The sequence below is a fragment of the Furipterus horrens genome, unplaced genomic scaffold (genome assembly GCF_987537825.1).
Source record: "Furipterus horrens unplaced genomic scaffold, mFurHor1.1.pri manual_scaffold_7, whole genome shotgun sequence".
In the NCBI taxonomy this organism is placed as follows: Eukaryota; Metazoa; Chordata; class Mammalia; order Chiroptera; family Furipteridae; genus Furipterus; species Furipterus horrens.
In genome coordinates, this window is record NW_028327177.1 from 126,065,206 (window position 1) to 126,081,273 (window position 16,068).

The window sequence follows — 16,068 nt, forward strand, 5'->3', positions numbered from 1 at the left end:
GGCTCAGGAGGTTGGGGGCTGAAGCAGGGGAGATCCTCTGGGCTGTCATCCCCTTTATGGTCTTTCCATGTGGTCTTTGCTTAAGCATTTGTGCTTAAGGGTATGCAGACTTCTTACATGACAGCTCAAGGCTCCAAAGCAGTGTCCTATGAGACAGCGTACAGAAGCTATATAACCTTTTCTAACCTGGCCTTGGAAGCTACCCATCATTTCTTTTACTACCTTCTATTTGTCAGAGAAGTTATCATGTTCCACCAGTTTTAAGAGAAAGAGACAGACAATCCCCTTTTAATGTGGGTGTGGCAAGGTTCAAAAGGGTGTAGGACCAGGAACATTTTTGTGGTTATTCCGGGAAAATACAATTTGCTAAAAAGAGATAGCATTATGGAGTCATGTTATTTTGTTGAGCACTGTCTCTCTCTCCTTTTCCTGCCCTCGCTCTTTACTGCCTTCTTCCTAGGTTCCTTTAGAGCTCCAAGTTTTTCTCCTTCTATAATGCAGAATAATTTAATTCTCTCCCAAATCCTACTTCCACTGTTATTCAGAACAAAGGAACTCTATTTCCCAGGAACTTAGACTTACAACTTCTTCAAAAATCCATTTTGTCCCCTTACTTTGATTTAGCAGTGAGTAATGCTCAGGCCCACTGTCTATAGGACTGCAAGGACTGGTGTCAGAGGAAATGAAGAGAACATCAAAAAGAAGGACACTGGCCACAGCCTTTCACAAAGAGTTCTCCTTCTTACGATAGAGCCAGAAAAGAGTAAAGGAGAAGGGAGTCTCAAAAGAAAAGGTACATCCTCACTAAGGCAAGGGAGAAAAATATGTGGACAAGACCGCTGAGGCTTGGGTGGTATCATTTAATGGTCTGTTTGAAGAGAGAGCGATCCCATTGCTTCAGCATAGAAATGTGTGATCAGTGAACAAGATGAGAACGTCAGATACAGAAAAGGCCTCAGAGAGGGAAACAAAATTTTGTAACTATTACAGCAACATCAAAATCTTCCTGGAAAAGGGCCCTACATTATACTTCCACTTCATCTTCTACCTCCATCAGTTTTGCCTATGTTAAAAACAAGTGATTATAATAGTTTCTCTGAAGATGCCGTTGCATAAAAATTGTTTTGATACAATAGTCCCTTCCACACACTATCCTAGGAAAATGTTTTCCTTCAGAGAATGTGTTTGAGATGTACTAATTTAGATTATATTCCGTGCATGTCATCATGAATCTAGCTAATAATGACCAATGGTTAAGGGTTTTTTTCCTTATGTAATGAGAAGTGCAAAGATTCCAGAACAGTCACTAAAATGGGTTTATGATTTCATCAAGGATTTTGGTTTGTTAGTTTTTTTCCTATCTTTATAGCTCCACAAACATTAGTCTGTGGCTTTTATCCATGTGGTTACAAGATTGTCGCTCTTTCAGTCATCCATTCACATTCCATGTCGGAAAAAAGAGAATGCATCAAAAGCCTCCTCCTTATGAGGCTTTACCTGTGTAGGACAAGGTGAAAGCTCTTCTCAGTGCCACCTGCTTATACCTTATTAAACCAGAGCTCTGTCACATGACCGCAACAAATCTAAGAGATATTTTAGTTTTCCAGTCAAGTTAGGGGAAGATAAAGAAACGGGAATTGTGAATGGTGTTTGGTCACCAAAGTACAGTGTCTGCCAAAATAGTGCTGTGAGAGTCAGGAGTGCTAGCTTCTATCTATCTGTCTGATTTAAGTATTTAATCATGCAGAAGCCCTTTAACCCCCAGATCCCCAATTTTCTCATCCATAAAACAATGGAATAGTGAAAGAAAAGATCTCTAGTACTCGATGATTGTGTGCATCCAGGATTACTTTAAGGAAGAATGGTTGAGATAGGCACTGCTGGTCACCTGCCCAACAGACATTTCCTACCTCTCTTCATTACTCGCTGAGACCAACTCCCACCTGGTGAGGTTTTCAAAGCCTCTCTCCCAACTAGAGCATAACCATGTGACCAAAGTCTATCTAAGAAGATCTAAGAAAAAGTATACCATGGCATCTGGAAAAGATTTTCCACAAGACTGTAAGCCAAATGTGTAAGAAGTTTTCTGGCTCCCTCTCCCACTGTCTCTTCCTTCCCAATTGCCCTTGTCTTTGGCTCAGTAATATGAGCTATAGCAGCCATTTTGTACCAAGGAAGCAACAAACTTAACACTCTGAAAAGGATAAAATGGGAAGATGATAAAGAATTTTGGTCACTGATGAGATCAATCATAGGGGCCACTTTTCCTGAATTTATGTCCCAGGAAACAATTAGAACCCTGTTTATTTGTGTTGTTTTTTATTTGATGCTATTGTTTGCAGCCCAAAACATTCTGTACAGTACAATGATCCAGTAGAAACTATTGTACATTCTAAACTAACTTGTATTACATTTCACGTGCATGTGAATCACCAGGGAAGCTTGTTAAAATGCAGATTTCTGATGAAATAAGTCTGCCATGGGGCCTAAAACTCTGCATTTCTAACAATCAGGTAATGTTGATGCTTCTGCTCTGCAGCTGATCTGTATTGCAGATTGGACAGCAAGGTGCTAACCCATATGTGACTATTGATCATCACCTTACTTCTGTAAGCCTTAATTTTCTCATAGAATCTTACATCTTATGACTCTAAGTGTTATCAGAGGAAAATATATTCATTTCCTCCACAAATGAAGACACAAATGAAAAGTGAACTGAGGAAGTATAAACACTTTGATATATTTTAAGCCTCTGCCAAATGGTCATTAATCTCATTACTGTTACAAATTGCATCCAGGGCAAGGGCACATCAGCCAGAGCTTATTTCAGTGACTGTCCAACTGCCCCACCTACACAGAAATACCATAGGAACAGAATGTTAAACTTAGCTGTGTTTGCAGCTGCTCCTTGGAATCTCATTATGCATAATGTGTGTGCTAGTCAGAAATTCAATTAATAAAGATCTGAAAGGGTTTAGAGCAATCCATCCTCTTCTTTGCCCCATTTTATTTCAATGACAGTGAAGAATGAATGTGCTTATTCTTTTAATAGAAGAAAAAGCCGTCTGCCTGCAAGGATGACTGCAATTTGGTACCCTCTGTCCCAGGTGGTCCTGGCAGTCCACAGACACCTTGGGCCAGCACTGGAGTCTGGCTGCTTTCACATCCTAGTGTTCTTCTCTCCCTTTGGCTATTACTGTTCTTTGGCTATGCAACTGGTAGAAAATAACCTGCCCTCCTTTGGTACATTTCAAATTTCCCATTTACTACACCCTGAAACATGTCTGGTTCCAGGAAAAGCTGGAATCCTGTCCTACCATGAATGGGGAGATGAGAGATATTCTTTTTTCCTTAGATTTTTTTTTTAATTGATTTATTTCTTAGAACTGTTTTTGAATTTACAGAAAACTTGAAAAATATAGTACAGAGTTCTTATTTGCCTTACATTGGTTTCCCCTATTATTAACATCTCCCATTAATATGATATATTTTGTGCAAATAATGAACCAATAATATGTATTTTTATTAACTGAAGTCCATAGTTTATTTAAATTTCTTGGTTTTTACCTGAAGGCCTTTTCCTGTTCCAGGATTCCACATTACAGTTACAGCTATGTCCCTTCACTCCTCTGGGCTGTAACCATTTCTCAGACTTTGTTCAGATGACCTTGAGAGTTTGAGGAGTACTAGCCAGATGTTTTGTAGGATGCTCCACTATTATAATTGTCTAATATTTTTATCATAATACTGGGGTTCTGGGTTACTGGGAAGAAGACCCGAGAGATAAAGTGCTGTTTTCATCACCTCCTATCAAGCATACATACTATCAACACGATTTATGGCCATTGATGTTGGCTTTGACCATGTGCCTGAGGTAGTGTCTGTCAGGTTTTGTTGGGGTAAAGTTACCCGTCTTGTGCCCTTTCCATACTTTACACTTGGAAAGGAAGTCACTTTGGGCGGCCTACACCTAAGCAGTGGGGATTTATGCTTCAACTCCTTGAAGGTGGTTACATGCATACAATATTTTGAAATTCTTCTGTGTGAGAGATTTGTCTATTCTCCCCACTTATTATTTTATTTGATCACTTATTTACATCAATATGGACTCATGGATATTTACTTTATACTTTGGGTTAAAATCCAATACTATTTTATGTTTATGTTGGTTCCAGTTAGGGCCATTGGGAGGAAGCTCTTCTGTTGACTTCTATTTCCCTCTGGCATATGCACATCACTGTGCACTTCTCCCTTAGTTTTTCATGCTACAAGATGACCTGGGTCTATCTTCTATATGTCTTCTCCCAGTCATGGAATCAGTCATTTCTCCAAGGAGCTGTGGTTATTTTTTATTAGAGAATGATACTAGAAATCAAGATTTGGGTTCTAGGTGTCCTCATTGCTCATGGGGCCCTCTCATCAGACAGAGCAAAAAAACATGTGTTTATACTAACCCATGTATAGACTTTATACATATCTATGAATATTTCCATATGTAAACATCTCTGTCTATATTAAGCTAAACATGAGTTCATGCTGATACCTCCAACTCTAATCCAGTTGCCACATAGATCATTCTAGCTCGCTCTTCTTGCCTATCTGTAAACCCCCACTCACACCATATGCCATCCACTTAATTAGTTCTTCTATTCCAGTTACATGTATGGCAGTATCAGGATTGTTAACTATGTCCCATAGAAACAACTTTATTAACTAGGTAGAGCTCCTTTTTCCTAAGTCTCACAAACTCCTATTTTCAAAGATATTTAGGTCAGCATCTTTCTCCCCATTCTCTTCAAGTGTGGTTATTTCATACATTCATCACACAGTTAAATTATCTTGTCACTGTCCGGGTTCCTTCTTGAGATCCCAAGGTTCTTTATTTATATCTTTATGTAGTTAATAATAATTTGCAGTTCAAAGTGAATAATGCAGTTCAGTGTTCTTCAAAGAAACTCTTATTTGCCCTACTTCTCAGACCATCCTGTGTAATTTTTTTGCTTTTAATTTAATGTCATTGATGAATTAAATTATAAAAGTGTAGAACATTACAGTTATTGGGAACCTCAGGAGTTTCCTCACATGTTTCACAAATTAATGACAGGCCAAGGGAATCATATGGTTTGTCTAAGAACTCAGCTAGTTAGAGATAGAAGCAGAAATAGAATTCAGCCTTCATAACTCCCCATTCAAAGCTATTTTTTCTTATACCGCCTAATATGTAGGGAGAAGAGTGCTTTCTGTAAGAGAAATAAAAACCCGATTTAATTCTGACACACCTAAGTTCACAGTTCTTATTAACATTGTACCACAAATACAAACTTGGGCTTGCTATACTTAGCTTTTTACATGGTGTGCTTTCAATCCAGTTGACTGTTCCCCCTTGTCCTAAAAGAGTATTTGTGGCTATTGAGTCACAATATGGTCTTTTCCAAGACAGTCTCTAAGTACCTTCCATTGGACTTATATTAGATTTTCTTTTCCAATCTTGTGCAAGGGAAGGGGAAGAAGTGAGGATATCTTTGGAGCTACAAAAATTAGATATTCTTAGTTGTTATAGTTCAGAGCATCATTTCTGGCATTGCCTCTTCCTAGAGCCTTCCCAGATTCATTTATCTCTGCCTCGGGGTGTCTTTTCTCTTTTCTCTGTGTTTACAGCATTTGTCACACTACCTTGTCATTAGACTATGAACTCTTGAGGTCTAGGGCCATGGTATTTATCTAAATTTCTTCCACACTTGATTTTACATGTAGCAAGTAAGATCCATTCAATTAATATTTGTGTAAGTAGTCAGCAAAGGATGAATGGAGTTAGAAAGACCATTAAAAAGTTGGAAATATTAGCAAGATGGGGGGAAGAAAGGAAGTCAATACCTGAAGTGAGGAAAACAACAAAAGGATGAAAAATAGGGCTTGAGTTGGCTTAGTGACTGTCAGGCCCAGGTTAAAAAGCAGATTGAGGCTACCTAGTAAAATTGACACTTTGCAAACAAAATAGTTCTGAAATTATCATGAATGTACAGTCTTTCCAGAATGTTAACCACCCATGATTTTGGTGTGAGGTAGATCATAGACTCTCAGACCTTAAGGCTGGAAGAAGTCTAAAAATGATCCCACCTTCCTTTCTCTCACTCACTTCTCTGCTTCACACTGCCACAGCACTGTGAAGAGAATTCAGAGAATCACAGGGTAGAATTCAGAGATTCACAGGGCCCCAGTGTTGCATGCAACATGGATTTCTGACAGGACTAAAAAGACTGTGAGATGCAAAGCTTCATACTTCTATTTGAGGCACCTTCTGGCTAAAGGACAGAAATATGGTTTTGGGGTTCAAAGTCACAGAACCCCAAAGAAACAGTGACTGGTCCCTTCACATGGGTAGGAGAAGGTTACAGATAGTTAGAAGTTGAACCAGGTCCAGATGAAAAAGCTAAAACAAATAAAAAAGTAAAAGTTTTCAAAACCTGTGTTATTGATATTGAACCCAATGACAAAAAAAATAAATAAATAAAGACAAACAAAAGTAATATAGAATGGCTAACAATGTCTATAGAATTATATAGACAGAGATGAAAATCTGACTTCTTTTATTCACTAACTGGATGACTTTGGACATGATGCTTGTACTTCCTTAGTATTACCCTCATTTCTTGTAAAATGAGGATGATACTTATCTAGTAAGATTCTTATAAAAGTAAAATGAGAAAAAAATATTTAAAATACTAAACACAGAAATGGAAACCTAAAAATAGAAGTCATCATCACTGTCACTACCATAGTTATCATCATCATATCATATTAACAGTCACTAAAATTTACCAAGTATTTATTGTCTGCTAAATATTGTACCAGGTGAGTTACATGTAATTCTCATTGTTACTACTCGTGGATCAATCAGCAATATCAGAAACTGAATTTTGTCTTTTAACAAAGTCATGGAAATAATAGTTTTCTTCTACCTTGTAGAATTTTTATGAAGCAGCCTAAAGGCAGGAAAACGAATGGCAAATGATTCTCCCCAAGTCTTTTGCATTCCTACAATTCATAATAGGATTAGACATCCAGGGTTAGAGAGACTGTGGCATTTGTACTGTTGCCCAATCTTGTGGGACACAGCTGTCACTGTCTAGCACCCTGTACCAGGCCAGAGAGCTGGTTTGACAGACTTTTTCTTCTCAGACTCAGGCAGTTGCTGCCGCATGTCTCTGTAGAGTTGGGGCTGTATTTCTCCGTGAATGGTAACAATTTCCTCTAATGAAGAGGAAAGAAAATGTCTATTAAAATAAAAGAATCTGCATAATTGAAGGAGCATTAATTACTGTTGCCTTTAGCTTCCTGGGAACTCATGCTTTCTTTCCATGGTGATTGTCATGATTACATGCTATTTAATTGTGTGTTTAGGTCTCTACAGAAATTATAGACATGCTTCAGCTTAGCTAGAGGAGTTATCAACCAAAACAGGTTAACATAATTTTCCCTATTCTAGATTAAGATTAATGTGGCTGGGTTCATTTTAAATGCATGATCACATTCTTGGAGATTCAGTGGGAATTTTTGGATAGAGATTTAGTCCTTCTTGTCATCATCTGGAGAGCCTATGGGACCATTTGGTCTAGATCTTGACCTTTAGTACTAGGCTAGTCCAGTGTGTAAATGACAAAGAAGCCAGGCTAGACCCTTCTCCTTCAATGGGATGAAAGAATCTGAAACTATTGCCAGACTCCCACTGGCTCTCAGTACCTTTTTCTGGAATAACACGCTAAGATTTTCTTGGGCAAGAAAAGTGACTGATGCTTCCTGACAAGTGTCAGAACCTGACAAGTCTCATGTCCACGGCTCTGATGGCCCTGTTGTTCCTTCAAAATGAAGATCTATGTTACTAAAGCCAAAGGAAATACAGGGGAATATGCCAGGTTCCTGGTTCTGCAAGGGTATTTCAGAGAGTGTTAGGGGTAAAGGACAAGAGTCTATAGCAGTAGAGACTGAGTGAATGGCAAAGGAGAAGGAAGAATTCATTTCTAAAAAAGCCTTGACAAAGCCAGGAAAAGGCCTAAACCATTAAGCACTAGCTCAGGGTCCATCAGCCCACCAATGTGTACAAATAGTCTGGAATTTCAAATTTATGAAATATTGTCAAAAGAACTCAACACCTTTATAAATGGCATAGCTCATGTCACCATTCGCCCTTGTCAGAAAGTGAATAACATCCTACATAAGCATCGAATAATTTATTATTTCAGCTACAATGAAAGTACATTTCCCCAAGCACCAAAAAGTGTTTATATACCAACCTTCCAAAAATAAGTGAGTTTTATTTATGTTTTTACTCTTGAAGCTACTGACAGAAAGTGCAATCTGGGAAATCCATGTTGGTGCTGAGAAGTTGTCTACATGACAGAGAAAATTCAACCTGGTTTTGTTTTAATCTACCTGCAACTTAGGGACTTTTTGCCCTTGGAATCTAACAGGACAAATTTGACAACCTCCACACGATAACACGTATTTGTCAGAGCTAGAAAAGTTTGTCAACAGGTAAGAGACCAGGGTCTAGTCCTAGCTCTGCCACTAACTGCACATAACCTTCCTGGACTTCGAGTCTCTCATTTACGAAGTGAAGTAGTTGGACTAGAATAGTGTTTCCCATCCCTGGACATATTTGAATCAAATGGAAAGATTTTAAAAAATAGGATGCCGAGGCCTTAACTTAGGCTAATTAAGTCAGACTCTCCAAAGGCAGGACTATTTGTTTCGAGTTCCAAAAATGGTTCTAACGTTGAGCTGGGGCTGAGACCCATGAGACTAGTTTATTCCTGAGTCCACACTGCATGAACACTCTGTCACTTTCAGTTTTGCTTCACCTCTAAATGTCCCATCATCTCTGAACTTTCTCTCCTGTGGAAGACAGAATTCAAAGGTGACTTCCAATGAGTCATGCCTCTGCATCAAGCCTCTCTGAGAGCATGTGGAACCCATCACTTTCTTCTGGCCAAGAGAATATGGCAAAGGTGTTGAAATAATCACTCCCATGATTATGCCATGTCATATAGAGCAGACTCTAGCGACAGTTCTCCTTTGAAATTTGAAAAACCAAACTGCCATATTGTGAGAAAGTCTTTGTTTTAGTCTCAATGTTTGTGTCCTATTCGAATTCAGGTGTTGAACTCTAACCTTCAGTGGATGGCATTTGGAGGTGAGGCCTGGAGGAAGTAATTGTTGGAGCCTTCATGAATAGATCTACTGCCCTTATAAGAAAAAGCCAGCAAAAGGAAGTCGCAAGAATTATTCAAAGTGATGAAAAGCAAGGAACTACAACCAAAATTAATCTACCCAGCAAGGCTATTATTAAAAATCGAAGAACAGATGAAGAGCTTCCCAGACAAGAAAGTTAAAAGAGTTCATCACCACCAAACCAGTATGAAATGTTAAAGTCTTCTTGAAGAAGAAGAAGAGAAGATCAAAAATATGAAAAATAAAATGGCAATAAATATATGGGTATCAATAATCAAATCTAAAACTCAAAATAAACAAGCAGAACAGAAACAGACTCATAGATACAGAGAACATTTTAATGATTGCCAAATTGGAGGAGGGGTTGAGGAATGGGTGAAAAAGGTGAAGAGATTAAGAGGTATTAATTGGTCATTGCAGAATAATCATGGGGATGTATGTTACAGTCTAGAGAATATAGCCAACAACATTGTAATAACTATGTATGGTGTCAGATGGGTGTGAGATTAATCAGGGCGATCACTTTGTAAGTTATATAATGTCTAATCACTGGGGTGTACACCTGAAATTAATATAATATTGTATGTCGACTTTTAATTGAAAAAGAAAAAGAGAAAAAGAAAACAAAAAGAAGAGGCCAGAAAACTAGCACACCCTCTTCCCATGATATGAGGATACATGAGAAGCTGGCAGTCCACAACCTGAAAGAGGCCCTCACTGAACCATACTGGTATCCTCATCTCAGACTTCTGGCCTCCAAAACTGTAAGAAATAAATTTCTGCTTATAAGCCACGCAGGCCAGGAACCCTAAGAGAGACACACAGCAAGGAACCCTCTAAGATCTAAGAGTGGGCCCTGGCTGACAACATGCAAGAAAGTGTGGACCTCAATCCTATAGATGCAAAGAACTGGACTCTGTACAAAATCATGAGAGCTTAGCAGAAGACCCAGGAGTTCAGAAAGGAGCAGCGTACACTTGTAACAGAACCCCTGGGCTGCTCCGATTGAAACAGAAGCCACGGGCTGTTTAGTTAGGGGCCTGATTGCCCGCCGCCAGAATCATAACTCTCAATACCATAGTTTGGTGAAAAGAAAAAGAATTGTTTATTTACACATAGTCCTGCCTCCCCCTCCCAGACCTGGCCAGTCTTAGGAAAGTCAGAAACACCGTTTCCCTACTTCCTAGGCACAGTTCAGCTTTACCAGTAGCTGCCAATCACTCAATTCTGATTGGGGAGGTCCTTTCTGTGCTGTGGTGCCCTCCAGCTCTCAATGAAGGACCACCTGGATTCTCGGCCTCCTTGTAAACTGCCTTCTTTCTGTAAACCGCGTGGATCTCCTCTCCTTCTCAAAACCCCCTGGTGAGAGCTTCTTCTTAAAGCAGCCTGGAGGCCCTTTCTCCTCCAAGCCACATGGAGGGAGCCCACGAGAGCCAGGGCCAGAGAGAGAGAGCACCCGAGAGAGCCAGCCTCAGAGCCCCAGCTCAAATGTCTGCAGCTGCTTATCTATCCCTGACTGCATCCTCTGATGCAGGCTCTGTCCGCTTCTTCCGTACCAGCCCACAGTCCAAGATCCCTCCCATCTTCCTGAGCCTTGGAAGTAAAGCGGATCTTTGCAACAATGTTTCCAGCCACTAGCCCCAGGCATGCAAGGGCATCCTGAAAGCTGCTTCCTTTTCCCTATCTCCCAGCCGCAAACTCTGGGGTTTGTTTTTGGACTCCCGTTTCTGTAACACGCTTAGGTCGCAACCTTGTGGGACCCTGAGCAGGGCACCTACAGTCTGTGACTGGTTTCCCGACCCACAGAAACTGTGAGATAATAGAGTATATTGTTGTAAGTTACATTTGTGACACAGCAATAAAAATCTAATATGTCTTCAAGGGGCGTAAACATGTTGAGTGTTACATCGTGCCCAGTGGCGTCTTAGAGAAAGGTACAAGGTACGTGATGGAGAAAACCAGGGCTTGTGATGCTAAAAAATAAACTGTAGGATTAAGCTTTTGAGTAAATGAAATGAATACATAAATTAGTACCTGAAGTTTAAGTTACAATGTCTCAAGTAGGCGGGCTTAAATATTTATTTATTTTAAATTCAGCCAAGTTCTATTACTGACATCTTTGTCATTTAAAAAACTAAATGCCTTAAGGTTTAGTCTTCCCATGCTTTGACCTCAATCTCTCATTTGTAAAACAGGGTTGGTAGAAAAATTCCCTTTTTCAATTGCAAAGCTCTATAATCCTGTGCTCTTAGCAGAATGAACACAACAGCGTAATGATTAAGGGTATGTAATTTGAAGATATTCTGACCTGAGTCTAAATTCTAGCTCTACTACTTATCAATTATAGATTTTTGATCAAGTAATGTGTCAAGCTTGCTAAGCCTTAGTTTTCTTATTTATAAAATGGGAATAATAAAACTCAATCTTATGGCATTTGAGGGGATGGGTTTATTATTTGAGTCAGCGAATATAATGGGCTTTATTAAACAAAGGACTTAATACATAGTAATGACTCCGGAATGGTAGTGGTGGTGATTGTAGGGATTTTGCTGTAAGTTTTTTGCTTAATCATATCAGGAACACATTGTTTGTTTTTATAACCTATTGTAATCCTGCGAGGAGATCATTCAGAATGCCTGGAAGGTCCACTAGGCACATTTGAAAGCATAGAGTAGGAAGGAGAATGCAATAGTAGTACCATGTCTGCAGAGGATGGAAGTGTCCTGCTCCAAGTCCCCTCTTGTCAACCCCCTTCTATTTTCATGTAGCGAGGTTCAAAAGCAAGAGGGCCAATGCCAAGACAGAGACTAACAAGGCATTCCAAGTTTATCTGGGTTAAAGAACAAAAACGGGAATTTTTCCCCATTCTTTAACTTGTCCCTAATCTACTCTTTTTCCCTTCCACTATTAAAGCTAGTCTTTTTCAGGCACTGTTCTGAACTACTTTCAGAGACCAGATGTGGTTCTTTTCAAGTCAAAGGATGGGAGGCTGCTTGACAGCCTTGAAAAGCCTTCAAAAACTGTGTTTGAGCTGTATTATCCAGGAAGATTACGGCCAAATACCATATTCTTTGCTCGAGCAGAGCTATAAAAAAAAAAAAAAAAAGTTCCAAAGTTTGTTTTTGAGAGTCCCAGACTAAATGTGGAGAAAGAGAACTATAAAGCTGGGCCACAAAAAGAGGCTTTCTCTTAGGCCGTGAGGAACTTTCAAGAAAGTTGCCTAACAATCCCCAGAACTCACATGTATTCGGCAAAAGGTGGATTGCTTTTCAAAAGAGAGAAAAGTAACTAAAATCAGAGATAACTTCCCTTCTGTGAAAAAAAGAAAAAAGTATATATATATATATATATATATATATATATATATATATATATATATATAAAAGGATAAACAAAAGTTCTTAGCAGTTAAGTAAAGGAAACACTAAATTTTATTGGAAGTTAAAAGTGGGAACTTAACACAGTCACTGCCAGAAATTTGGCATGAGCTAAATTCATAGAGGTTTAGATACATTCATGAATGTAAGAACCATAAGGAATCATCAGCTTCAAATCAGAGGTCTTGGTGGTGTTCAGAGAATCTGAAATACATGTCATGAACATCAAGCAATTTATCCCACAAGGGTTGTTTGGTGATACATTAGAAAAGTTCATCACAGATTGGCCCCTGTGCTGCATTCTGTGTGTGTGTGTGTGTGTGTGTGTGTTTTCAAGTGTATTTTATTGATTATTGTGCTGCATTCTTACTTTCTTGGACACACAAAGAAATAAGAGTAGAAGAATGATGGGAATTTTTTCCAAAAGCACTTTTATCTAAAGCATAACCACTTTCAATACCACAGTTTCCATTTGGGGGGTAATTGGAATAAAATCTGCCTTTGTTGAGTCGCTTAGTCGTTGCCAGGTGTATGATTAAAATCAGAAGCAAATGTTCAGATGTACGCTGGCTTTGGTCACACAAAATAGAATTTGACTGCTGGCCCTAGAGATCATATCTGGTTCACTCTGTAGATGCAATACTGAGGATCAAGCTGTCTAGCAGGCATGAGGAAGAGAGTAAAGGGATGAAAGAAAGGGGAAATCAATTTAGAAGTTGTGTTCAAGAAGGCCTCTCATCAGCTCCTGCGGTGGGAAGATCTTGGAGGGGAAAAAGAGAGTTTTAGGACCTAGCACACACACTCCAAATCCCATGAGAAAGCGCTCTTTCCATTGGAACCAAAGGATTGATTCCAGATGGTTAAATCACAACTCCATGTGCAGTAGGCTATGAAGAGGACATGTCAAGTATTCTGAATGGGCTCCTGGCAGTTCCGGGACTGTATCAACATATTTTTTTCAGCATTCCTCTACGTCTGACACTCCTCCAAGCAGTTAGAAATCATTTATGAAACTGTGATCATGTCTTGCATCAAAACTGAATTTAAAAGAACAACATTAATCATATCTTTCATTCTTAAACTACAGAGAACTTGAGAGTAGGAACTGTGGCTTATGTGCGGTGGATTTTCACCATTAAGCAAAATGCATGTTCAACAAATGTACTTGAACATTTATTTACCACTTTCACCCATGTCAAATGAGAGTTGTTCCTAAATTTCTCCCATAATTCACAAAACTGATTGCCAGTTAGATGTGGTTTTCTGGTTACCTGATGAGAGGCAATGGGGTCAGGCTTTTGTACCTTGTTTCAGTGAATCAGGAACAGTGGCTACCTACCTGCAGAAGAGAGCATAATCTCTCGGACATCTCCTAAAAATACAGGTCCTGTACTACAGAGCAAGTCTCTGGAGAAGGATGCAGCTTTCAGCTCTTATCAAGAAAACTCAGAGCAGCTGGTGGACAGATGCATTCACTCTGAAAATGGGACCAAAACCTTTGCTATGGTTACGCTAGCTTGTTCCAAAGGACTGTCCCTGTAATACCTCCAAGAATACCTTCAGTCCTCACCATATTCTCCAAATATGCCTTCTAAACAGAAAACAAAGATTGAGTAATATATAGTAGATAAATAACTATTAAGTGTATGAAACTCAGAATTTCTCTTTTATGTATATTCAGCAGATTCTTAAATAAGATATCGAGGACTGGGGATCTAGGGATGGTACCAGGATATTATAGCTAAAACATCACTCTTTTCCTTGGAATAGCTCTCTTACTATGAGGATAAGGCAGCTTTTACTAAACTTTCAAAAAATTATTCTCTGGGCTAAAATCATGCCTGATAAATTTCAAGGGGAACGGATCATTTTTTTTCTAAAGGTTAGAGGCCCAAGTTATAAACTCAAGTCAATAAATTAGATGTCTAAAAAATCCTAAAAATAGGGGCGGATAATAAGAGCGCTTTCTCAACCAAAACCACAACCTTCTCTCTGCTGCACTCAGAGAAAGAGGCAGAAACTAATCTTTCTCCTCAAGTGGAAAAGTAGGTAATAGAAATCCACCAGCTGCCTTGGATTTTGTGCACTGACAATGTACTTTCATCAATCTCATTTATTTTTGTCTGGAATCTGATTTTCAGGCCATTTTCAGAATCAGGCCTTATCCTCCAAAATGCCCAGGGGGGAGGAAATGCCTTATATTACCAGGCATGCTGATTTTCTGGTTTCTACCATCACTAATGACAAGTCTCCACTGACGGAAGGAGAGGTGGTGGCTCCTAGAATCTTAAAAAAGCAATTTGCTAGAGTTTCTTGGAAACAGGGAGGAGTCTGGAGGTCTCTGCTGGTTGCACTTTGGACAGAGTATAGACGTGCTTTGTCAAAAAGTCTTCAACTTCACCAAATGGAGAGTTGGATGATACAAACAAGAGAAGAGGGCCCCACCACTGCCACGGTTCAAAAGAGATGGGGTGAGAGGCTGACATCCTGCCCAGCTAGCTTCTTCCCAGGCACCACCGCCTTCAACAACTAACACATATGATTGGGCCACTTGGCTAATTAAAATGATTGAGTGCAGACAGTTGGATGTCTCTCTGCTATACCGCTAGAGAGACAGCCAGAACTGAAATCCAGACATGCAGTAATCTTTCTAAATCTTTGCTCAATCATTGATTAAATACAATTTTATTGTTTTCAATCCAGGCGACACACTACACATATTTTTAGCATTTGTTCATATAAATAAATTCAGAGAACAAAAAAAAAAATCTGTTAACTGATTATGGTTTTGGTTCACATTTGGAAAATTTAGTTGCCTCCATTTTTTGTCATGTAAGATACATCTGACAAGCTAGTTTTCTTTTTTAAGACTTCATTTATTTATTTTTAGAGAGAGGGGAAGGGAGGGAGAAAAAGAGGGAGAGAAAAACATCAATCAGGTGCCTCCCACATGCCCCCAACCGAGGACCTGGCCTGCAACCCAGGCATGTGTCGCAACCAGGAATTGAACCAGTGACATTTTGCTTTAGCAAGCTAGTTTTCTGTTTCCTAAATTCCGATTCTAATCCTTTCTTATTGTCTCCCCTCTGTCATTCTTTCTCTTTCCCTTTCCCTTTCTTTCCATCTATCCCCCTCTTTTCTCCTTTTCTCACACTTCAACTAAAAGTTAGACCAGTTCCTTCCCCTTCTCGCAGGGGCTCACCACAGGCCATCTGGCCATGTGATTGCAAGTGGAAGCCTGGTGACATCTTGGGGAGATCAACAGGGCAACAGCAGTCCTTTGAAGATGCCAGCTGCTCTTCCTGTTTCTGAGAAACTGAAGGAGACAGGACCACATGCTGATACTTCCTCCCCCCCAGGAGCTGGCCTTTGGAAGTGTCAGCTGAACAGGGGATCTCTGATGTTGGCCTGCAAGTTGCCTCCATGGGGCACAGGGGAAGGGAGGAGGAATATTCATAGTCCT